This window comes from Trichosurus vulpecula, chromosome 1, assembly GCF_011100635.1.
Source record: "Trichosurus vulpecula isolate mTriVul1 chromosome 1, mTriVul1.pri, whole genome shotgun sequence".
Lineage (NCBI taxonomy): Eukaryota > Metazoa > Chordata > Mammalia > Diprotodontia > Phalangeridae > Trichosurus > Trichosurus vulpecula.
This window is the reverse complement of record NC_050573.1, coordinates 524,500,914-524,524,722: the sequence shown is the minus strand read 5'-3', so window position 1 is coordinate 524,524,722 and position 23,809 is coordinate 524,500,914. Positions and strand designations below refer to the sequence as shown.

The window sequence follows — 23,809 nt, the reverse complement described above, 5'->3', positions numbered from 1 at the left end:
AATTTTTATTTGGGGTTTGGGACACTGCCTCAAACACTTTGAACATTTCTTCATGGGCGAGCTTTTTGGGGGGAGGAGAGGTTGCGTCTTCCTTCCCCCCCCAATATAACGCCATCTATTCAAATTAATTCCACTAATGGGAGAGCTGCCTGCATGTTGTGCATTTAAATGCACACTTTGTAATATTTTATAGCTAACCTGGAGCTCAGAAGCAGCGCCTTACTCGGTAAAAAACCATTAGAGGGAAAAGTGCAAATGGAGGAAGGCGGCGGAAAACTCCCAAGCTTAATAAAGCACCAGCCCACGGGGCTCCCTCCCAGCCCCCGAGGGAAGAAATGCCCACCCCACCCCCACGTAAAAAAACACACACACACAGAGGGGCCCCTAGCTTGCAGAAAAGAGTACAATGGGTTTCTCTCAAAACAGCAAAAGGGGAGGGAGGGAAAAAAAGCCCTAGCAGCCTGGGCGCGGCGGGAAGGGGGCGCGCAGGCATGGCAGAGAAAGGGCGCAGGAAAATCAGAAGTCCCTGCGGCTACATTTCAAATCCAGGAAGGAAGGCCAGGGTTTGGCTATGGGGGCAGGGGGTGGGGAACGGTAGGAGGGGTGGGGGAAGCAGCCAGCACCCTGCCCCAGCCAGAGACACACATATGGGGTTCCCCTACGCCTCCCCAAGCCCTTTTCCCCCGCTGGACCTGCGTGGAATAGGCAGGCTCGCACAGCCAAGAGACAGAGTCCGGGAAGCCCCAGCCCCACGCGCACAATTCCACCACGCGAGGCTGGGAGGCTCGGCCAGGTTCACACAATGACCTTGAGAGCCCAAGCCCCAGGGCCGCTTTGCGCCCAGCCCAGCCCAGCGCCGGCTCTCGGCCGAGGCTCTCCAGCCTCTACCCCTGCAGCCCGGACACCCGCTACAGCAAGAGGCATTCCGCCTAGGGACCGAAAGATTGAGTCGCCTCCCGCGGAGTCTAACACTAACATTTTTTTTAAAAATAAAAATCCAGAGTTCTCTTTTTCTTTGCCATCCCCCTCCACCCCCGCCTTGCAGAAATCCCTCTTGTGGCTGGGCATGGCTAATGAACACATCTATTCTCGGTGTCTATGTTAAAAAGCGCTGGGCTGGGAGTTCCAAAAGAGCCAGCTCCGAGCTCAGATCCGAGGCTCCCGCCCGGGTTTCGCCCTTAAGAGGCGAGCAAACAAACAGCAGCAGCCCGACCGCAGCCCAGGCTCCGCGGCCCACCCTCCCTCGAGCCCTGAGCTCTCAGAAAGCAGGGCTGTGCGTGGAAACCCAATGCTTCGGGAGCCTGGAGGCTGTGCTGAAGGACCCAGTCTGCCTCCCCACCCCCACCCCCAGTCTCTCTCCCTCCCTCCTGGCTCGGCCTTCGGAGGCTTTTGTGTAAACATAGTCCTCCTCCCTCTGGAAACTCCTGCCCTAGCTACAGGTTACTTGGCTGAGCCCTGATCTTAAAGAGACCCGAGTCCTTTAATCACCCAGAGGCAAAGGCGTGCGGTACTTCCAACGGGCTGCTAACTGGGTGGGAATTTGCAACCTTTGTTTCCCCCTCCCCCAACCTCCCCAGCTGCAGGCAGATGTGATTTGGAACTCTCTCTCCCCCTGTTTCTTACTTTCCCTCCTCTCTCCTCTACTGAGAGGGATTTCTTTTTCTACTTCTCTCCCTCGATTCCAAGACTCCAGAAGTCTTTTCTACCGTGGGAGGTGAGTGTGTATTATGAGATGTGACTGTTTTGTTTGGTTTGGGGTTTTGTTTTCGGTTTTTTTGCTGCTGCTCCGCCGAGCTCTCTTCTCCTCCGCCTGTCCCCCGGATAAGTTTACCAGTCAAAACAAGTTCTCTATTCCCCTCAGCGGGAGCACAGCCTACGGGGCTCATGAAAGGTCTCCTGTTTTCTTTCTCCTGAACATACAGCAGGTCCCCAGCCCACCAGATCCTAGTGGAACCTCCACCTGATGGTGACCTCTACCCTGACCGACTACTCCTGGAGCATCGAAAGGACTGAGGGCTCTGCGGTTTTGATCAAGGGTGGGATGGGGAGTGGTTACTGGATCAGCCCTCTTCCCCCACCCTCCACCCGCTGCTTTCATAGGCCATCCAACCACGACTCTTTCTGCCTCGTTCACGTCGGAATGTATCTAAGGCACTACTAGTAAGACAGATCACCAAGGCGGAGGAAACAGCCCTGGCCTAGGGGCTTGACCTACATTATAATCGTGGTCTTGACATAAGCATGTTACTCACCCCTCTGAGCCTCGTCCATAAAATGGGGGTACTAGTACCATCACTAACCAATCTTTAAGGAAGGCATTTTTGAAAATCTTGAAATGCTATATTAATTATTAGTTTATTATTGTTAATGGCAAAGACAGGTGTTTATATTACCTGCAGAGGCCTTAATACCTGGCATTCCAGGCTCGCTATGAAACAACACTTCGTGAAGACCTACATGATCTTTCCAGGAGTAACCTTCGGGGGAGGGTGCCATGGAAATTAACTTTGAAGGTTAGTGATTGGTTTGTCTCAGTCTGAAGATGAGGCTTGAGTTGTTCAAAAAGATGAAAGGGACATTGTGACCATAATGTTTCAATATAGGCTCAGAGGTAACCTGTAGGTGAGGAGGGATAGAATGTAACATCCTTGAGGGCAGTTACTGTTTCTTTTTTTTTGTTTGTTTGTCTTTCTGTTGCCCCCAGCCAGCACAGTACCTGGCACAGAGCTGTCATTTTAATAAATACTTGTTGAATGAAAGAAAGGGATCATTAGTGGGGGCCAACACAGAGGCCTGTTTCACTTAGGCCTAAGCCCAGGGCAGAGCAGATACTCAATAAAGACTTATTGACTCAGGAGTGAAAACTGAAGCATGTGACAGCCTGCTACGATGTAGTCAGAACTGAGAAATTATTCTTAGTCCTGACTTAAGTGACCAGGATAATGAGTGATCTAGAAACCATGTCACAGTGGTTGAAGGAACCAGGGTTGTTTATCCTGAAGGAAAAAAATAAGTCTTGGGAACTGTGGAAACACACACACACACATGCTGGACACACTTTTTACAAGTTTATTCTGCATTATTAATATTTTCTCTTCCATCTCTTTAAGCCCTGATTTGTCCTGTTTGCTGATTTCCAAGGTTCTAGGTATAAGTAAATGCTCACACTGAACACTTAACAACCAAACTGCTTCCAGGACACCCTGGCTTAATAGATTTGTCAGAACTGGCTACAAGTTTCTTAAACTCTCTGGGCCTCTGTTTCTCACGTGTAAGTTGAGGGGTTTGGATAAGATAATTTCTTCCAGTCAGTCAATAAGCATTTTATTAAGTGCCACTCTGTACCAGGCACTGTGCTAAACAGTGGGGATGCAAAGAAAGGTAAAAACAGTCCCTGCCCTCCAGGAGTTTACATTGTAATGGAAGAGTCGACATGCAAGTGACTTTGGTGAAATAATCCCTAAGTGAAGACATTAGCATTGAGGGGAGTTTAGTCTAGGCCTCTTGCACAAATGAGATTTGAGGTGAAATTGGAAAGAAACCAGAGAGGTCCAGAGGTGGGGAGGTGAAGGGGGAAAGCATCCCAGGAGTGGACATAGACACTGGGACGAACCACTGACAAAGCAGATTTAGGAGAGATGGAATGTCCTTGTGAAGAATAGCAAGGAGGCCTGAATCGCTGGATCACAGAATACATGGAGAGGAATAAACATATAAAAAGAACAGAGAGATAGGAAAGGGCCAGGTTATAGAGAGCTTTAAAAGCCAAGGAGAGGGTTTGATATTTAACCCTGGAAGTAATAGAGAGCCACTGGAATTTAGTGAGTAGGGGGCAGAGGGGTGGTCAGACTTGCATTTTAGAAAGATCCCTTTGGCTTCTGAGTGGTGTGAAAGACTTGAAGCAGGGAGACCAACCAGAAATCTATTTTTAATAATCCAGGCATGAGATGAGAGCCTACAGCAGAGCGACAGCTATGTCCAAGGAGAGAAGGGAATGTGTATACAAGGGATGTTTCATAGGTGAAATCTACAGGACTTGGCAACAGATTATATATGTGAGATGAGTGTAAGTGAATGGCAAGTTTTGGAGCCTGGGTGACTGGGAGAATGGTGGTGCCCTCAGTTGTGAAAGGGAAGAGGGGAAGGTTTTGAGGGGAAAATTAATGAATTCAGTTTTTGGACATGTTGAGTCTATGAAATACTTCAAGGGCTGTCCATGTGGAAAAGGGATTAGTCTTAGCCTCTGTAGCTGATGGGGTGTCTATGGGGTGTCAGGGGAGAGATCTAGGATGAAATGGATGGAAGTTACAGGGAGGCCGATTTCATTTCAGTATAAGGAAGAACTTTCAAATGGTTAGAGCTGTGTGAAAGCTGAATGGGCTGCATGTGAACAAAAATATTTCTAGAAGCACTTTTTGTGGTAGCAAAAAACTGGAAGCAAATATGTGCCTGTCATTTGGGGAATGGCTGAAGAAATTGTGGTATATTAATGTATTGGAATATTATCGTTCCTGAAGAAATAATAAATATGAAAAATTCAGAGAAACTTGGTAAGACTTGTGTGAACTGATGCAGAATGAAATGAGTACAACCAGGAGAACAATATATACAATGAGTATAATGAGGCAAAGGAAAACAACTTTGAAAGGCTCGTTATTACTTAAGAATAATAATAATAAAGCTTGCCTTGGCCAGGGAAGACACAGGGATGGTCTAGAGATGCAGAATGAGACATCCATTTTCCGACCATAGCTCATTTGTTGATTTGTTTTGTTTGACTTCAAGGAAGGGCTTCTATGGGTCAAGGGAGAGTTAGTGTGAGTCGACAGAAATACAAAAAAAGAAAGAAAAGAGCATGAATAAAATACTAATCAAATATGCAGAATAAAACAAAAAAAACACTTAGAAAGTGATACAAACAGCAATTTTGTTACTGATTTGTCCAACTTAATAGATACTTTAAAAATACTATAGAAGAGAGGTTAATTCTTTCATATACAGTCCTCCTTGTTATTTGTATATTGGGAGGGTTGTGTTTATTAATGATTAAATTCTTAATAATAAAAAAGAAGATTTTAAAAAATTGAATAGGTGCCTCATGAGCTTTTCAACACTGGAAGTGTTCAAACAGATCAGGTGTTGAGGAGAGGTCTGCCTTAAGTCGGACCAGATGGCCTGTAAGGGCCCTTCCCACTCCAAGACTCTATGACTCTGTGGATCTCTTTTGTTAGTATTTCAGCCTACTTCCTTTTATCTCATGCTCTCTGCAGCTGTTTACACTACTATGTATTATTAACCCTTCATAATCTGAAAGACTGTTATTAAGTTGCCTTCAGAGCTGTGCGTCTCAATAGCCCTAATTCTTTGGTCCTTCCCATAAGGACTTGTTCTTGCCTTCTTTCGCTATTTATATTGTGTGTTCTAAAAGCCCTCTTAAGTTGTGTATTTCTAAAATGAATGCTGGGGTTAAAGGAATATTTGCACTAGAAAAGACCTTCCAGTGCCCTCATTTTACAGAAGAGGAAGCTGGGCCCAGAGAGGGAAAGTAACAATTCCAGTACTGCCCAGACCATCCCAATTGAGTTTCTGTGATAATCATGGAAGCTAAAGAGCTTTGCCACTCTGTATCTAAGGTGAGGACTGATACCTGACACCTTGCGTCAAGCTCAAGGGTCTTGAAGCTTTCCTCCCCCTTGTTTCTGGTAGGATGTGGGATTTATTTATTTTCATTACAAAGATGCTACCACCAACCCTGACCTATAGAATGACAACAAAGGGCCACCTCCCACCCCAACCTTCAGTGTCACCATAAAGGGAATACCAATTACAATTTAGAGCATTAACACAAAGGGGTCACCATCCACCCTGACCTACAAAGTCAATTCAAAGGTGACACTGTGGCCCCTGCCTTACAATTTAAAAAATGATTTTTATTGCTATTTTCTGTTCCTTCCATCACCATACTTATCCCAAGTATCACTCCCCCTCTCAGACAGCCATCTCATATGACAAACAGTATTTTTTAGCCAGGAAAAAAATCAGTACAAAAATATATGCAATGTGTAATACCTGTAGACTTCTTATCTCCACCAAAGGGTAGGTTAGAGGTGTCTTGTCACATCTCTTCATTTTAGTCCTGATTGATCTTTAGAGTGAGATGAGATCTTTATAATTTTGATTTGATTTGACCGATCTTCATAGTGAGATGAGCTCTTTATAATATAATGAGATCTTTATGATTTTGTTAATATTTTCTTTTGGTTTTTTTTTTTGATGTGTCATTCTTTTTTGTAGTTACTGCATATATTGTTTTCTTGGGTCTGCTTACTTCATTCTGCATCAATTCATATAGATCTTTCTATGCTTCTCTGTATTTATCACACACGTCATTTCTTACAGTACAGTAATATTATACTATATTTATGCATCACAATTTGTTTAGCCATGTCTCAGTTGATGGGCATCTGCTTTGTTTCCAATTCTTAGTTATCACAAAAAGTGCTGCTATAAATTTTTTGAAGTATATGGGGACTTTCTTCTCATCGATAGCTTCCTTGGGGTATATACCTAGTAGTGGAATTTTTGGTTCAAAGATTATGGATTTTTTCAAAATTTTATTTGCATAATTTTAAATTGCTTTCCAAAATGGTTGTACCATTTCACAACTATCCTTCCACAACTCCTCCAACATTAACTATTGCCATTTTTTGTCTTTTTTTCCCCAATATGCAGGGTATGAAATAAAACCTCATGGTTGTTTTTGTTTTGCATTTCACTTATTAATAGTGATTTGAAAAATTTTTTCATGTGGTTGTGAATACTTTGCAGTCCTTCATTTGAGAACTATTTGTTCATATCCTTTGACCATTTATCTATTGGGAAATGGCTATTAGTCTTATACATATTTATTAATTGTCTGACCTACAATGTTAATACAAAGATAAGCCCAGTCATCCTACCCTGCAATATCAATACAAAGGGGTCACCGCTGACCCTAATCCACACCACAGTCACAAAAGGGTTAACCTACAGTGTAATACAAAGGTAACTTCATCAAACTGGAGTTGCAGTACCACTGCCCCAGTCTACTGTGTCACAACAAAGGAGACACCATTACCACTAACATGTAATGTCACCCCTAAAGCGATCGCCCACAATGCCGATGCAAAGGGACACTATGGATCCTAACCTATGATGTCATACAATTAATAATAATAATAATAATAATGTCATTCATATGGTGCCTCCTAGGCGTCAGGTGCTTTTCAACACTTTATACACATTATTTCATCTGATCCTCACAACAAGCCTGGCAGGTGGGTGCTATTGTTATGCCCACTTTACAGTTGAAGAAACTGAGGCAGAGACAATGACCTGCCCAAGGTCACAATGCCTATTAAGTCTCTGGGACTGGATTTGAACTTAGGTCTTTCTGACTGTAGGCCCAGAGCTCTGTCCACCTAGCTGCCTCTAGCTACCCTTCAGTGTCACCACAAAGGGGCTACTCTACCTACCTTAACTTACAGTGTCAATAAAAAGACCCTGATTTACAATATCAGTATGAAGGGGCTGCCACCAATACTAACCTATAACGTCAATACAAAGGTGTCATCAATGACCCTGACCTACATGGTGACCCTCAAAGGAGGTCCTCTGAGGAGGTGGGTATCTACCATCTTCCTCTTTCCTAAAGTGACCCCCTGAGGATTCTCAGCAGCCAAACTGAGCGGAGATGCTCCTCTGAAGCACCAGCTTCCTCTGTTTGTTTTGGTTTCTTCTTGCTGTGTATGGGGATTTGGGAGTTTGGTTTTTATAAAAATCAGTTGTTGGCAAGACTTAAAGCGTGTGATATTTTTATCCTTGAAACATGCCCAGGAGCCAAGCCAAGATGTTCAAGTTTGATTCCTGTTCAGTAGAAGCCTTGGAAATCCAGGGAAGCACCTTCAAGCAGAACAGGTCAGCGATGCTTCAAACTGTGGTTCCAGCGCTACCGGCAACCTGGTTAAGCTTTCTAGTGAGCTTACCCATCCATGCCCCACACTCTCTCTCTCTCTCTCTCTTTCTCTCTCTCTCTCTCTCTCTCTCACACACACACACACACACACACACACACACACACACATACACACACACACACCTGCAACTCGTGTGTCTCCTTACTCTCTACGGGTCAGTGATAGTCAGTGAAGAGGAAGGGACACAGAAGGAGAAAACCTCAATAAATGATTCCTTCATCGAAGGAAAGAAATGATGGGCAAACCTGGGGTCACCTGAGTAATATCTAAGTTCTTCACAGTTGTGTAATACTAACAACTCACATTTATGCAGTGCTTTAACTTTTACAGTGGGATTTCTCTCAACATGCTAGTGAGCTAGATCATTGTCCCCTTTAAACAGAGGAGGGAACTGAGGCTCAGAGGGGGTAAGTGATTTGCCCATAGTCACACAGCTAGGACATGAGAGATTCAAGATTCAAATCCAGGTCTGCACTCCAAACCCAGCACTATTTCTACAACATATGCCACCACTCATATGTACATTGCATGCAAATTACATACACATACATCTGTGGGCCTCCTAACAATTTTATTCCCGCAGTATGGCCCTTTGAAGTACCAACTGGAGACTTTGGTAAAATTAAATTTAAAAAAAGAAAAAGAAAAAAGAAGATCCTTTCTGATCTTTCTTCCTTGTGAATGTGGATTCCCAAACAGACTGATGAAGGAATCAACAGCATGGCTTCACCAGTTTGGAAAGCAATAAACACTGAGGGAGAATTAAGATACCAGGAATCCAGGTAATAGAATTTTTAGTTACCAGAAATACATCCTCAAATGAGGAAGGCATGAGCCCTGCTGAGAACACTGTAAAACTTGAAGCAGTACATAAATACAAGTAGTTGTTATTATAAATCTGCAAAGATCCCAAACGATGCCCAGGAAATCTCAGGTTTTCCTATCGTTTTCTCTGTCGAAGGTTATCATTATGCCACCTGCCCTAAAAGACAGAATTTGAACTTTTCTCAAAATCACTAGAGGCAGCCTAGTGAATGAAGTAGAAGGTGCCCTCATTTTGAATCCAGAGGACCGGGGTTCAAATTCTAGCTTTGTAACCTTGGGCAAAATATTTAACCTCTCTGGACCTCATCTGTAAAATGAGGTGGTCAGATGAGATGATAATTTCAAAGGTCCCTTCAAACTCTCAATCCTGTGATTCCTTCGTTCTTCCCCAACACACACACGCGCGCGCGAGCACACACACACACACACACATACACACATCCCAGTTAGTCTTGAGTGTAGCTCATGTAAGGCTGGAGAAAAATGATGGAATGAATTATACTCTTGGAACAGAGAAAAAGTGTAAGAAGCCTACTTTCCTCCACAGACCTGCAATAGGTTTGTTTTGGACCTGACTGACCTGGCAGTAAAGAAAGCAAATAGGAGATTCAGTTACCCCTGGAGAATCCAGAGATGTGAAGAGACGGATTCGCTTGTTGTGGGCTTAGGCACAAGCTGCTCTGGAGGACGATGTGAGAGAGCTGCCTCGTAGGCCTTTTTGGAATAATGGATCCCCTGTCTTTGGGAATAGGACACTGAATCAAAGCCAGGAATGTTGCTTTTCAGATCCCACCATCAGAATTCCTAGGAAGTAAGTCAGTAGAAACAGAATTGTTCACACTGGCTCGTGTTTTCCCAGCTGGAGGGTGATTTCTCCATCGGATTTCATAGCACTTTGTGCTTCTTTTGGGCATTTCTCATATGAATGAATAAAGACTATTAAGTTTCTCTAAAACAGGAACCCAAGGTTATTTCCCTACTTACGGTTATGCCCCATACAGTTCTGGCTTAGTGAAACATTCTCTATTGTCCTGGCCCATCTCTGTTCTGGCCTAGTGGAACATCCTCCAATCCTTCTCCCACTCTGCAGTCAAAGTGATTTTCCTAAAGGGCATGTCACCTCCTACCCCCTCAATAAGCTCCAGGAGCTGCCTATGACTTCCAGGATCAAACCCTTCTGTTTGGCATTTAAAATCCTTCACCATCCGGCCCCCTTCCTACCTTTCCAGTTCTGCTTTAACCCCTTTCATCCACTCTGTTGAATTGGCTACACTGGGCTTCTTGTCATTCCTTGCACATAGTACTCATTTCCAGAGTCTGTGCCTTTGTATTAGCTGTTCCCCATCCCTGGAGTGCCTTCTTTCCTCACATTTGCCTCTTAGAATCCCTAGTTTCCTTCAAGCTTGAGAGAACTTTTTCTTACGTAAGCCCTATGTTCCTCCTTTCTCTTCCAAATGACAAATATGTACAATAAATACTATATTATGTATATATATATATATGCAAGACAAATATAAATGTATACAATAACTTAGATGTATACATATTGACTTCCCCGAAGGATAAGAGCTCCTTGAGGTAGGAATTGCTTTGGCTTTTGTCTCAGGGCCTAGCACAGTGTCTCACACACAGTAGGTGTTTTCTAAGTGTTTGCTGATTGACTGATTTGTATTTCCCTTATCACCTCCCACAGTGCAGGACAGGTTTGTTGTACAGGGAAGGAAACAATTCACATTCAGTAAAAAAGCAGTCAGGAGCCATTCCAGCAGGGCTGAGTCTCAAGGTAAAAAGCTGAGGAGATAACTCAGGGGTTCTTTCCGTCAACTGGACCGAAACTGGCTTCTAACTTGCGGGTGGCCGGAGCCGAAACAGAGCAGGCTAGAGACAGGTGTGTCAGGACACAAACAGACTTTTAATTAATCTCAGAGTGAGGAAAATGGAGTCTGCAAACAGAAACCTTCCTTCTACATTGCTGATGCTGGGGCCACTTATATGCATGAAAGGAGTTGGACCACTCCACAATCATTCTTAGGCCTTGAGACAGTTCTCAGGGTTGGTATTTCTTGGGACAATACAGGCGTTCTTGGGTCGCATGGGACGACATTGTCTCAAGTCTTGGGGGCAGTGATTACTCCTCAGAGTACAGAACCAGAGTTCTGAGACAGGAACAGGAGTGCAGCGCCCTGCAGTAACATGGAGCAGGGATTGTGAACATGTGAAGATAGCCCTGGGAAATAGGGGGAGCTAAGTCCCTCAGTGAACACCTGGTGCTGGTCCAAGCAATACGTTTTGAGGTGATATCATCAGAGCGCAAAGATTTTTGTTATGCCACGCTCAGGGCACAGCCTGATGCTTTCTGGGCTTTAGCTTTAGGAAATAGGGTATCTCCAAAATATCTTGACACTTCTTTATTTATTTTTCCAAGTTCACAGATGTAAGATTAGAAACTCATGCTAGGATCTAGGACCTCTGTCCTTGAAGAGCAGTTGGGGTTTGAGGAGAATCGAGGAGAGCAAGGGAGGAAGAAACTACAGAATGTTCTAGAGGTAATGGAGGAGAACAGCTTGGCAACATTTGTGAGCTGTCTTCTGTGGACAGCAGAGACCCAGAGGGTTTGAATTCTGCCTCTCCTTGTCACACCAGATTGTGTGACCCTGGGCAAGTCTCTTCCCCTCTGGGGGGATCTCCACTTCCCCATGTGTCAAGTGAAGAAGTTGGACAAACTGATCTCGAAAGGCCCCTTTTCACTCTCAACACCATAGATCCCATGAATGCTTTGGTAGCCTTACCTTCAAGCCTGATCTCTTAATCCTGGGACATTTCTTGCTAATTGTTTATGTCAGCGTTAGCCTGGAATGGTTATTTGCGATGTGTGGAAGAGCGAGGACAAGGAGTCTGGGTCATTTTGAGCCGTTATTATTGTTCTGTTCGGGATCGTAAGTGGTCATTCCTCGCTTTGCTTCATTACAGACAGTGCATTTAGTTAAGTGTGTGGATTTAATGGGCGTCCATTCTCAGCAGGCCAGGAGGAGCTCGACTATAGAATGATTACAGATGCAAACGTTGGGGGAGGGGGATAAGGAACACAGCAGGAGACACAGGGACAGAGGGTTAGACTGGGATATGTGGGGAGGGGAGGCTGTTGGGGCTGTTCTCCTACCCTTTCCAGAGATGATGAGCCATCCCAAGGAAGCTGACTAATGTCAGGGAGGGCAGGACCCTCATTACTGAGACCACTGGCACATTTCTTCTCTCTCCCTTTGGGGGATATTCCTTGCATGTTCTAAAGCCCATCCGGTAGAGACACAATCTTTCCTGGAGGCCCATGGGAGGGCTTTGTGAAGGCTCTGTATCCACCTCATAGAGAACTAAAAATGACCACAATTAAAGCTAAAAGACGACAAAGCACCTAAGGTCAAAATCACCAGCTCTCCCTCCCCATGTATTTTTTTAAAAAGATACATTGAAGGAAGCTGGTCTCTAGGGATACTTTGGTTACCCCAAAAATAAAAAAAGTTTTAGAAAACCGAATAATGCAATTACTTTTCTTCTCTCTCCGCCACCGTGACCCGTCCTTTAATTTAAATGTTCGAGACTCAAACTCCTACAACCTTTGACTGGCACCCAGGGGGACACAAAGACAAACCAGACCAGAAATACACCCCCATGGACCAGCCTAATTGAATTTCACCATCTGAGAGTGCAAAGGAAAAAGAAAAAAACCCCAAACCCGTAAACATCATTGACTGCAGAGCGAGAGCGAAAATTATTTCAGCATTAATAATCCGGAAGGTTATTAATAACACCAGAGAGGACATGGAAATAGATGTGATTTTTATCTTGACAGCGTCCCTTTAACCTTAACTGAAATCTTTTGCTTCAACATAGCTGGGCTCTGGGGGCCCTCAGTGGTTTCAGGGTCCTAGTGCCCCAAGCTTGGGGGCAGGTGCGGGGGAGGGGGCTGTTCCAGAAGAACAGGAACTTACATGTCAGGAGGAAGAGGATGAAGGAGTAGAAGGTGCTCAGACCGGAAAGGAATGTCTTCCCCAAAGCGGTTGTACGGTCAGCCTCGGCTCTATCTTCCTCTCTTTCTCCCCTTGCCCAGAAAATGATGGGTTAGGGGTAATATACACTGATGTGGAAGCCTAAGGCTTTCTTCTTCCAGAAGCCCTCGGTAATCTGGTCCCTGCCTTCCTTTTCAGCCTCATCTCCTACTAAACTCAGCCAGACCAGACACCCCACTTTCCCCTAAACAAGTTTCTTGCTTTTGTTGCCATCTGTCTTCTTCCTCTTCCCTCATCCCCAACAATGAATCTCCTCCCCTCCTCCCTCCTCCTTTCCAGCCATCACAATCCTATCCATCTTTCAATGCCAGACTCAAGTACCAACACCTTTATTAAGCCTCCCCAGATCACTGCAGCCACAAGGGTTGCCACCCTCAGATCTTCAATAATATTCATATGGACTGCTTACTTGGGGGCAGCTAGGTGGCTCAGGGGATAGAGCGCCAAGCCTGGAGTCAGGAAGACTCATCCTCCTGAGTTCATATCTGGCCTCAGATACTTCCTAGCTTTGTGACCCTGAGCAAGTCACTTCACCCTGTTTGCCTCAGTTTCCTCATCTGTAAAATGAGCTGGAGAAAGAAATGGCAAACCGCTCTGATGTCTTTGCTAAGAAGACATCAAATGGGGTCACAAAGCATTGGACATGATTAAATGACAATTGCTCTCTTGGGCAACTGTTACTCAGAGTCTTACAAAATTTCTTGTATTCTTTTTTAATGCTTTTGTTTAACCTGAGTGACCTTGAGCACGTCACTTAACCACCTCACCTAGCCTCAGTTTCCTTATCTGTAAAATGAGGGGGTTGGATTAGAAGGCCTTTGACCTCTCTTCCAATTCTAGGTCAAGGATCCAATAAACTGGTCTTTTAATATACTTAAACTTTGTTCTCCAACTAGGCTGTAAGTGCCTTCTATTTCTTTGTAGTTCCCATACTGCCTAATGCTGCCTCCTAAACAGTAGATACTAAATCAGTATTTTAAAGAAGTTGAAAGTGGGCTGGGAAGAGGCAATCTAGCTTGGCTCTTAAGGTTTGTGGTGGCAAAAGTATATGTCAGGGTCCCACAGGCTCCAACACAGGCACACCCGAGAGACCAGGGGGAGGTTTAAAAGGTGTTGGTATGGTCTCAGCTGTTGCTTGTGACACAGAATCATCACTGCCCAGCCGTTTGGTATATCCTGTGCTGAGAGCTTCTAAGCAGTGACACAATGCACAAGATTCTTGCCAGGGACACACACATGCATACAAAAAAGATACACAGAGAAAGGGGGCAGACTTCCCTGGGTGGTACTGACCGACCTGCCATGAGGTCTCACTTGGTCCTCCTGAGCACCTTCAATATACTCAACTCTATAATTCCCAGCATGGGAATTGGGTTTAATAGCATCCCAGAGACTGAGGCTTGCTGCTCATCTGTGCTGCCTACAGGCAGTCTCCGAGTCAGGGAGAGATTGGTATTCCCATCGGGACTGAGCCATCTTCCTGTCCCCACAACTCTGTGGCCCCGCCTCCTTGATTATGGTGGCAGGAGCACATACTAGACCAGACTTCTAAAGAGTGAACAAAGTCCCCACTGTCCCTCCGCGCTTTCTTTAGGCAATATATTAGGGTACTTTATCATCATCTTTAATAAAATTTCCCTCCTTCTCAAGGATGGGTCAGATAAGCATAGTCCAAGCCTAGCATTCAGGATGTTGCTGCAGCTGGAAAGGATATAAATTTTCTGCTGTAAATTAAGTAGAGGGAAACCTTAAGGAACGTGTTTCTTGCCCTAGGAGAGGCATCCAGGAGGCATGACTCTGATGCTCTCTCCCCTTTTATAGCTGTTGGTTGTCCTTCCGGATGGAGCAGCCGGCCCCTGCTGAGGACATCGTGTTCCTCATGATGAAGTATCTTGGCAGGAGAAGGAGATAGAAGAGACACCTATGGTGGCATTTCCTTGTTCCCTGCTGCCCAAGGGCCCAGTCAGCCTGCCTGATCTTGGAGCTCCAGCCTCACAATCTATTCCCTTATTTCCGACCTGATTTCTGCCGACTGAAATCCTCCCCTTCTTCCAATGTCTCCCCTTCGAAGCCCTGCCTTCACCTGAGGTTAGACACTCATCACCTGTCACCCACAATATTGTGCTATCCTAGCCCTCTGTACTTGTCTTAATGTTTTTATGCTATTTTGCACTATAATTCTGGATATTCATCATCATAGTGTCAACTTGTATATTTCGTATTTCCCATATAGGATTGTAGGCTCTATGAGAATAATAAATCTCCTTAATCACCCAATTTAATAAGTACTTAGTAAATGGTCAATGAACGAATGGAAAAAAAATACTGTGCTATCCTCTTAAGTGATCTCCCTCCTTTGGCCCCTCCTCCAATCCATTCTCCATACAGATGCCAATGGAAATTCTGAAGCACAGATCTGAAGCACAGTCATTCCCCTGCTCAGGAACTTCCAGTGGCTCCCTATTACCTCTAGGATAAAAATAAAATCTTTTGTTTGGCATTTAAAATCATTCGTAGTCTGGCTTCAGCCTACCTTTTCAAGCTTATTACACATTCCCCTCCCCGACTCTCCACCTCCAACCCATGCTACAGTCTGACCCAGCTGGCTCACTGGATGTTCAATATAAGACATTTCATCTCCAGCCCTCATTCTAACTCCGGGGCAGCAGCGGCCCTGGAGTCAGGAAGACCTGAGTTCAAATCTAGCCTCAGACACTTACTAGTAGTGTGACCCTGAGCAAGTCACTTAACCCCGATTGCCTCCAAAAAAGAAAAAAAAAAAGAAATCCCTAACGCCCTTCAAGGCTGCATTCAAGGACCTCTATGTACAAAAGGCCTTTCCTGATTACTGTTATTGTTAATAACTACCCCTCCTCCCAAAACATTTATGTACATTGGAATCTGCTGGTAAATACTTAACAACTGGCTCTCCAAAATGAAGAAGAAGAAGAAGAAGAAGAAGAAGGAGGAGGAGGAGGAGGAGGAGGAGGAGGAGGAGGAGGAGGAGGAGGAGGAGGACAGGAGAAACTTTTAAATTGAATCTGTATTGTTGTTTTCTCCATCAGTTTCTTAAGTCTAGACAATCAACAAAACAGGAAATCAGGCCCTGTAGCATTTGCCAATTTCAGAGGTGTAAATGCTCACGCTGAAAATTTAACAATTGTTTCTCCAGCTGTTAAAACTGTCTCCAACACACTCCTTGTGTATAGGGTGTATTTACTTCTCTGTTGTGTACACACACACACACACACACACACACACACACACTGCTCCCCAGTAGAATATAAGCTCCTTGAGATCAGGGATCACCTGGCTTTCGGCTCTCTATCCCTAGCACCTAGCCCAGGGCTTTGTTCACACTTCCTCTTCATTCTCACCAGAGGTGAGCTCTCCCCAGTGCTGGAGCCCAGGGTGTGAATCCTGGCCTGGCTACTTCCTGCTTATATATGAGCTCAGTTTTAAACCTTCATAGCCTCAATTTTCCTCATCTATGAAAGGAAAGGTTGAACTGGATGGCCTCTAAGACCCCTCCCTGCTCCACTTCCCTGAGCCTATGATCTGAATGCTAAGCACTTAATCAATGGATAGGGACTCATTCAGGCTGCCTTGCTGTTTGTGTACAAGCCTTCTCTTCCTAAACAGGATTGTAAACCCCATGAGGGCAGGTACTCTGTCTTACTCATTTTGGGATTGCCTGGTGCCACTAGGTGGCGCCATAGCGCACAGAGTGCCAGGCCTGGAATCAGAAAGACTTGAGTTTAAATTTGGCTCACTAGCTGTGTGACCCTGGGCAAGTCACTTCACCCTGTTTGCCTCAGTTTCCTCATCTGTAAAATGAGCTGGAAGAGGAAATGGTAATGTCTTTACCAAGAAAACCCTAAACAGGATCATGACGAGTCAGACATGAATGAAAAATGACCAAACAGCAGGGCCTTTAATATTAGTAGACATTAAGAAATGTTTGTGGAATGAACATAACCTCTTTTCGGCCCATGTTGTTGCATTGTGTAGCATACCAGCAGGGCCCCGAGAGAGCTTCTCTGCCTAGAGCTTCTCTGGTACCCAAGAGGTTCAGACTTGGGGTATGGTATGTGGGGTTAGGGATTATCTTCCTTAGGGACCTTCCTAGACCTGAGGCAATGATTCCACAAGGGGCACCCCCTTCCCCTGGAGGAATCACTGTCTGAAAAGTTTGGATGATATCCAGTGTCTTCCCCCTCCAACTGCCTCTGTCTTCGGGCCTAAGGCAGATGCCACAGTTGCCACACCCTGGTTCCACCCCTACCAAAGATTCCTGCAACCTAGTTTGGATTCAAATCACTCCATTCCCCATTGGACAGTGGGTGGAACATTTGTCCCTGGGGATTTCCCTAATGATCACACACCTATAATTAACCTAACTGGCCACTTGGGAAACACCATTATTCACGGTAATGTACCTATTAGAAACTCATTTACCTGGCAGTTAAAAAAACAAGCATCACCACCAAAAAAAAAACAAAAAAAAACTGAGTCAGGCAGGTGAGAGCTGGCTTAGGACATTCAAGTAATCTACTTTCCATCTCAGGCTATGAGTGTTAGAACCGCCCCATATTATCCAAAAGTGAATCTTTAGCACCTAACATTGCAAGGAATGGATTTGTCTTTTTCTCTCTAAATGCCCTAACAGGATAACTGTTGGCTTCATCTGTACTTTCCTTCTTCATATGGCCTATTTTCCGCTGGGCCCAAGGACATGACATGAGGGCCCTTCCCTGGCGGAGAGATGGATGGATTGGCCTCTCGGGTTTTTCATCTCTGATTGCTCTGACACCAGTGACCTGGACCTTGGCAGGAGGAGGCTCATCTATGAATCATGCCATTGTAGGAGCCAAGAAGGGTCTGTTCTCCATATTCAGGGCCTCCCAGACCAAGTACCTGCAAGGTTCAATTTCCTAAGAGGATGGATGAGAGAAGAAAAATCCTCTACACTCCCTGCACCATTTGCCCCAGGGGTCTCTTGAGATGAAACATTTATCCTTGACCTTAGTGGGGAGACTAAGAAAGAACATGGGCACCAACTCCTAGGGAGGACAGGAAAAAGAACTGTGGAGCGCCTTCCTCATTCATAGTCCCTTATCCGTCGGGCTCTTGTATTTCTCTAAGAGTGCCAAGATAGGGTCTGATTTTGGGCAAGAGGTGGAGCACCAAGTCCAACACTGTGGCCTTTGAGATGAGGGGCTCCCGCTATCCCCTCACGTATATAGCAAGAATATGATTGGCCGAGACAGAACCGGCAGGCCATAGCCTCTTGGAAATGAATTGGGAGATTTGGTTGTTGTTGCTTTCCCTTGGATCGAGCCCCGGAAGAGTGTAATATCCATTCCCTGCCCATGTAAATTTGCCAACCCTTCTCCTTAACTTTAATTTTCTTTCTATAGAAAAATAAACTAATGATGTTTGCAGAAGGCACTCATTTAGGAAAAGGTCTAGACTCAGCACTTTTCCTCAGGAAGGCAGTGATGTGTTCAGAGGATATCAGCGTGTGTGCTGGGGGAAGGGTGAGAGGCGCTGATTAATCTAGTCCCAGGGGGGATGGTAATAACCTGCTCTCGAACTCCATCTATTACCTGCAATCTAATGCCAAGGTCTAATGGAAGCACCTTCAGAATGGGACCGCCCTGATGTAATCAGTCCCAAACACCTCGGATTTGATGCCAAATACGTTAAAAATCCTTCGCTTGGCTTATACACCATGGAGAGAAGCACTGCCAGTGAATTCTGACTCCACTGCAATGACATCACCTTAAATTCTTTGTGAGGTGGCATACAAGTTGTGCTGACTCAGTTTCTCCATCTATAAAGTGGGACTAATAATGCTTGCCAGTTTTCCCACAGCTGAGCGGTGAGAATTTGGGCACCCATGAAAGCTAAGTGTTCAGCACCTCCTTAGGGGAGAGACACTGTAAGCGTCTCTGCTGAGATGATTCCTGGGGACCGGTCCTCAGCCTCCCCAAAGACATAAGAAGTAAGAACCAGTCCCAGCTTACTCCTAGATTTGACAACATTTCTGGGGTGTAGAATGACCTGCCATTTAGAGATTGCTGGCTTCACCTTAGTTAATCGCTTGCCAGTCACCGGAGTCACAGAATCTCAGAGTTGGAAGGGACCTCAGAGTCTGTCTAATCCACCCCATAACTGGAAAGTAATTCTCTGTGCAGTAACGCAACAAGGATTCATCCAGCCTTTGCTTGGTCAGGGGCAACCCACTGTCACCCAAAGGAGCCCATTCCACTCTTGGATAGTTCTCATCACGAGGAAGGTTTTCCCTATACCAATCCTGAATTTGCCTCTTTGCTTCCTCCGCCCAGCATTCCTATCATGATCTGGCACCCAATGGCACCTAGGGAAGCCCCAGTCCCTGCCCTTCAGGAGCTGGTGGGCCGTTAGCATGGAATAATGAAAGAATGAAGATAGCCGAGGAGCATAATGAAAACAGCTTCTGGATTGAGAAGATCTGGGTTTGAATCAAAGTTCTGACCCTCACTGTATATGACCTTGGCCGAGTCACTTTTCATCTCTCTAAACTAACTTATCTCTAAAGTCCCCTTCAGCTCTAACATTTGAAGATGGAACTTCGCTGATGGGATGGCTAAGCCACAACTGGAGTCTCAGCATTGATGTGGGGACCAAAAGGTTGGGATTTAAACAGTAAAAGGCAATCTTCCACATAGGGCAGAGTGACGGGTGCCTGAGTTTATGGTGGCTTTATTTGCTATTTATAGTGCATTGAAATTAACCCTTCAACACCATCTTCTACCCAGGTATAGGTTTGGGAACCAATTGTAAACTCATCATGCAGTGGTGCTGTCCAGAGATCATTAGGTCAAGAAGAAAAAGAACTCATTGAGTTCTAGAACTTCAAGACAGAAAGGAACATCCAAGATCATAGATTTAGAGCTGGAAGGATCCTGGAAGGTCACTGAGTCACTGCCCCACTTCCTCATTTTACAGCCAAAGAAATTGAGAATGAGAGAGGTTAAGTGACTTGCCCAGGGTCACACAGCTAGTATCTGAGGTGGAATTTAAACCCAGGTCTCCTTGACTCCAAATCCAGTTCCCCACCTACTCCTTTTCACAGATGGGGTAAATGATGTCCAAGGAGGAGAAATGACTTTTCCAGAATCACGTAGCCAAGACTTGGGTCTCCTGACTCCCAAGCTGCCACTTTTACATCATACTATTTCCACGGTGATCCTTTCCCCATATCACTCTTAATGCAGAGGTGTTTCAACAGAACAACCAAAGAGCCTGCAAGGTGCCAATACTTACAGGATTTAAAAAAAATACACACACACATACACACATACTTATATACACACATATACGTGTATATGTACACATATATATTTATCTTTTATATCAGAGTCATTTTCCTCCCCCATCCAGATCGAACCGTCCAGTGTGACAAAGTTTTATGCAAAAACACTCCACGTAGTGACTACATTTCACAACATACACAATATCCTGCCCCAGTGGTCCCCCACCTTTTGTGAGAGTAAGGAGGTATGTATGATTTCTTATCTGCTCTTTGGGATCATCATTGTTTTTTTTCAGTTATGCAGAGTCTGACTTCCTTTTAGTGGTCTTTTCATTTATGTTGTTATGCATACTATTATTTTAGATCTTATTTTGTTCTGTGCATCCACAGAAATCTTCCCACATGTCTCTGAATCCCTTATATTTGTCCTTTCTTCCTGCACAATAATAGTCTATTCCATTCATATATCGGAGTTATTTTTAGCCATTCCCCTACGGATGGGTACCCACTTTGTTTCGAGTGTAGTGCGATGTGAAAGAACACTGGATTTGAAGTCAGAAAATCTGGGGTCAAAGCCTTCCTCTGCCTCTCACCTCTAGGCAAGTCACTTAAAATTCCCTTCTGTATAATGGAGTTGGACTAGCTAGCCACAGAGATCCCTTCCAGCTCTACATCTCTGGTCCTATGATACTGCAAAGAGGGTTGCTATGGATCTTCTGGCATATATTGTATTTTTGTTTCTGTCTTTGGCTTCGCTGGGATATATTCCCAGGAGCCGCGTTGATCACTGGGTCAAAGGGCCTACGCAGTTTAGTCACTTTTCTTTCATGATTCCAAGGATGGATCTCTAGAACAACTGGTCCAATTCATAGCTTCACTAACAAGTGTATTAGTGAAACACTTCCTGTTTTGACCAGGGCCTCTTCTAACTCAGCCAGGACACAAAGGCCATTGGTAGGTGTCTTTCTCACTCCCATCCCGTTATGGTGGATCATGGTGAGGTAGCGCCAGACATCCAGTCGGAGATGAAAGAGATCTTAGAGAACATCTAACTTAACTCCCTCATTTTACAGAGGAAGAAAGAAAGGCCTGGAGAGAAGGAACTTGTCCCAAGGTCATAGCGGCAAATTTGTGCAAGAGTCTACCAAGTCCATTTCTTCTGTTCTAGGTCATGTTGGTTCAGGAGAGCTGGACCCTTAAAAGAAGCCTATATATCCAGGGACTGAGAAGTCAACAACCACTCCAGTTACACCTTTGGGGCTAGAACCCAGAAGAAATGACCTCCTAGAGCTGAGGAAAGCTTGGCCATCCGCTCAGATCTTAAAAGGGGCTTTATTTAGTGTTTGTTTTGTGAGGTGTGTGTGTGTGTGTGCGTGTGTGTGCGTGTGTGTGCGCACGGCGGCTTTCAGATGGGAAGCTTTAAGAGCTGGGACAATGGCAGCCAAGGAAGAACGCATAAATACGCATGGTAAGCACAGCTGTGATAAAAAGGGACTGCTGTTGTACAGTAAGGCTGTTTATACAAGGAATCGAAAAGCCTATGTTTGGGGTCTTTGCTAGTTCTAGTAAATCCACCACTCTCCCAGGGAGCTAGCCCATCTATTCCATAGACTCTAGCGACACCCACTGGTACCTGACTCCACCATCACCATAGAAACCTCCAGATGCAGGGCCCTGGAACAAACGTGGAGCCCCAGGATGGACAGGACTGGAGCTGGAGGAAAAGGGGGAAGAACGTTTCTGGGCTAGGGGATTTGGTTTCTGAAAGACCAACTTAACCTAGTTCCCAACCAAGGTTAATGCAAGGCTGACCAGCCATTAGGGCCCCATCTCCATTCTGGTTTTCCTTCCTAATGGCTGGATGTATTTCTAACATTCAGAAAAGGGGGCTCTTTGCAGGAGCTGTGGGGCATGTTGACATAAATTAAAAGGTAATTAATGCTTTTAAAACCCTGAAAAAAATATCAAGGCAGCTCTGCAGCTCTCTCTCTCTCTCTCTCTCTCTCTCTCTCTCTCTCTCTCTCTCTTTCTCTCTCTCTCTCTCTCTGCCTCTCTCTCTCTCCCTCCCTCCCACCATCTCCTCCCACCCCAATGGGTCTGCTGTGGGGCCCATGAAGTAAAGCACAATCCTCTGTCCTGGTGAAGAAAGAATGTATCCTTCTCCCTTTCTCCCTATCAGGAGTGAAGAGACTAACCTTTTCCCATGCCTAACAGAGACTGGTGATTTTCTCTTGAGCATAGGACTCTCCTGAATACCCCCTGCCTCCTGAAACTCCAATCAGTTTAGAAACGGGAGAACTGGGGCATTTCAGCTTGGCTACAGCTTCAGTCCCTGCAGGGGCTGGAGGCTGCCCAAGGCTAGGAAGAACACCTAGAGTTGTCCCTAGGATAGAAAATGAGCCCATTGGCCTGAGGTGCACTGTTTTAGGTACAGTGGGAAGAGTGCTTGATTTGGAATTCCTCTGTTTAACTCCCCCACCCCCACCTCTACTTATTATCTGGGGCCTTGGTTTCCTGCTTTAGAAAATGAAAGGGGGGGGGACTCAATGACCTTGAAAGTCCCATCTTGCTCTGCATATACGATTCTGTCATCTTGCCTGCTGTAATAAGGGAGCCAGCTGGGAAAGGGGTGAGTTGGATTTGCCAGCAGGCCTTAAAAAAGACCCAAGGCTTGTAGGAATACAGTCAGTTTAAACTCCTCATCAACTCCAAAGGGGTCTGATTTGTTTCAGTCTTGTACTGAAACAATGAGGGATGGTCCTGGCCCCCCAGCCTCACTAAAGAATACCAAGCAATACCAAGCCTCTTTTAAGCCTTTGAAGAGTTTACAATTTAAAAAAAACCACACAGACACAGACAAAAGCCACAGAGGCCATACAGCCAAATAAAAAACACTGAAGAGAAAACATACTTATGCTCTCTCTATTCTGTTCACCTAAAGGCAAGTGCATCGTGGGGGAAGAAGTAGGGGAAGAGTTATAGGAGTTCCACGACCAGACAATGGGGCTTGAAGGAAACCATCTCTTCTACTTTATCAGAAAGATGAGAAAGGCACCCCTAGACTGAAAAAAGAAAGCCCCTTTCCCACCAACCCAAACCGTGCAAGAGGCTCCACCAAATACATTTCTCATGATCCCTGGGGCTTGCTAGGCAGCACAGGTAGATAGAATGCTGCACTTGGAGTCAGGAAGACTCATGTCACATAGGTACTAGCCTGTGTGGCCCTGGGTAAGTCACTCACCCTTTGTCTGACTCAGTTTCCTCCTACATTACAGGGCTGTTCTAAGATCAGACGAGATGATCTATGTAAGGCATTTTGCAAACTTTACACTATGTAAATATTAGCCATTGCTGTGTTGTTGGCTGATTAACCACATGTGAGACAGGACAATACAATAAAAAATTCTGAGAGCTAGAAGGGGCTGTCAGCATCATCTAGTCCAACTGGTCGACCGATGAATCTTTTCTATGACATCCTCAACAAGGGATTAGCTCTCCTCTTTCTTGACCACCTCCTATGACAGGAAGCTCACCATCTGACGAGAAAGTCTATTCCTCCCCTCCAGTGGACACCTCTAATTGTTAGAATATTCGTCATTATGCTG

The 23,809-nt window shown here is 45.1% G+C and overlaps 1 long non-coding RNA gene across 1 annotated transcript; it reads left to right on the top strand.

The window, feature by feature from the left end:
- The first annotated feature begins 1,535 nt into the window (after positions 1–1,535).
- LOC118833900 lies at positions 1,536–15,371 on the top strand. Its single transcript, XR_005009331.1, has 3 exons — positions 1,536–1,714; positions 7,876–7,956; positions 14,726–15,371. It is a non-coding gene; the product is annotated as an uncharacterized LOC118833900 (long non-coding RNA).
- Positions 15,372–23,809: the final 8,438 nt, after the last annotated feature.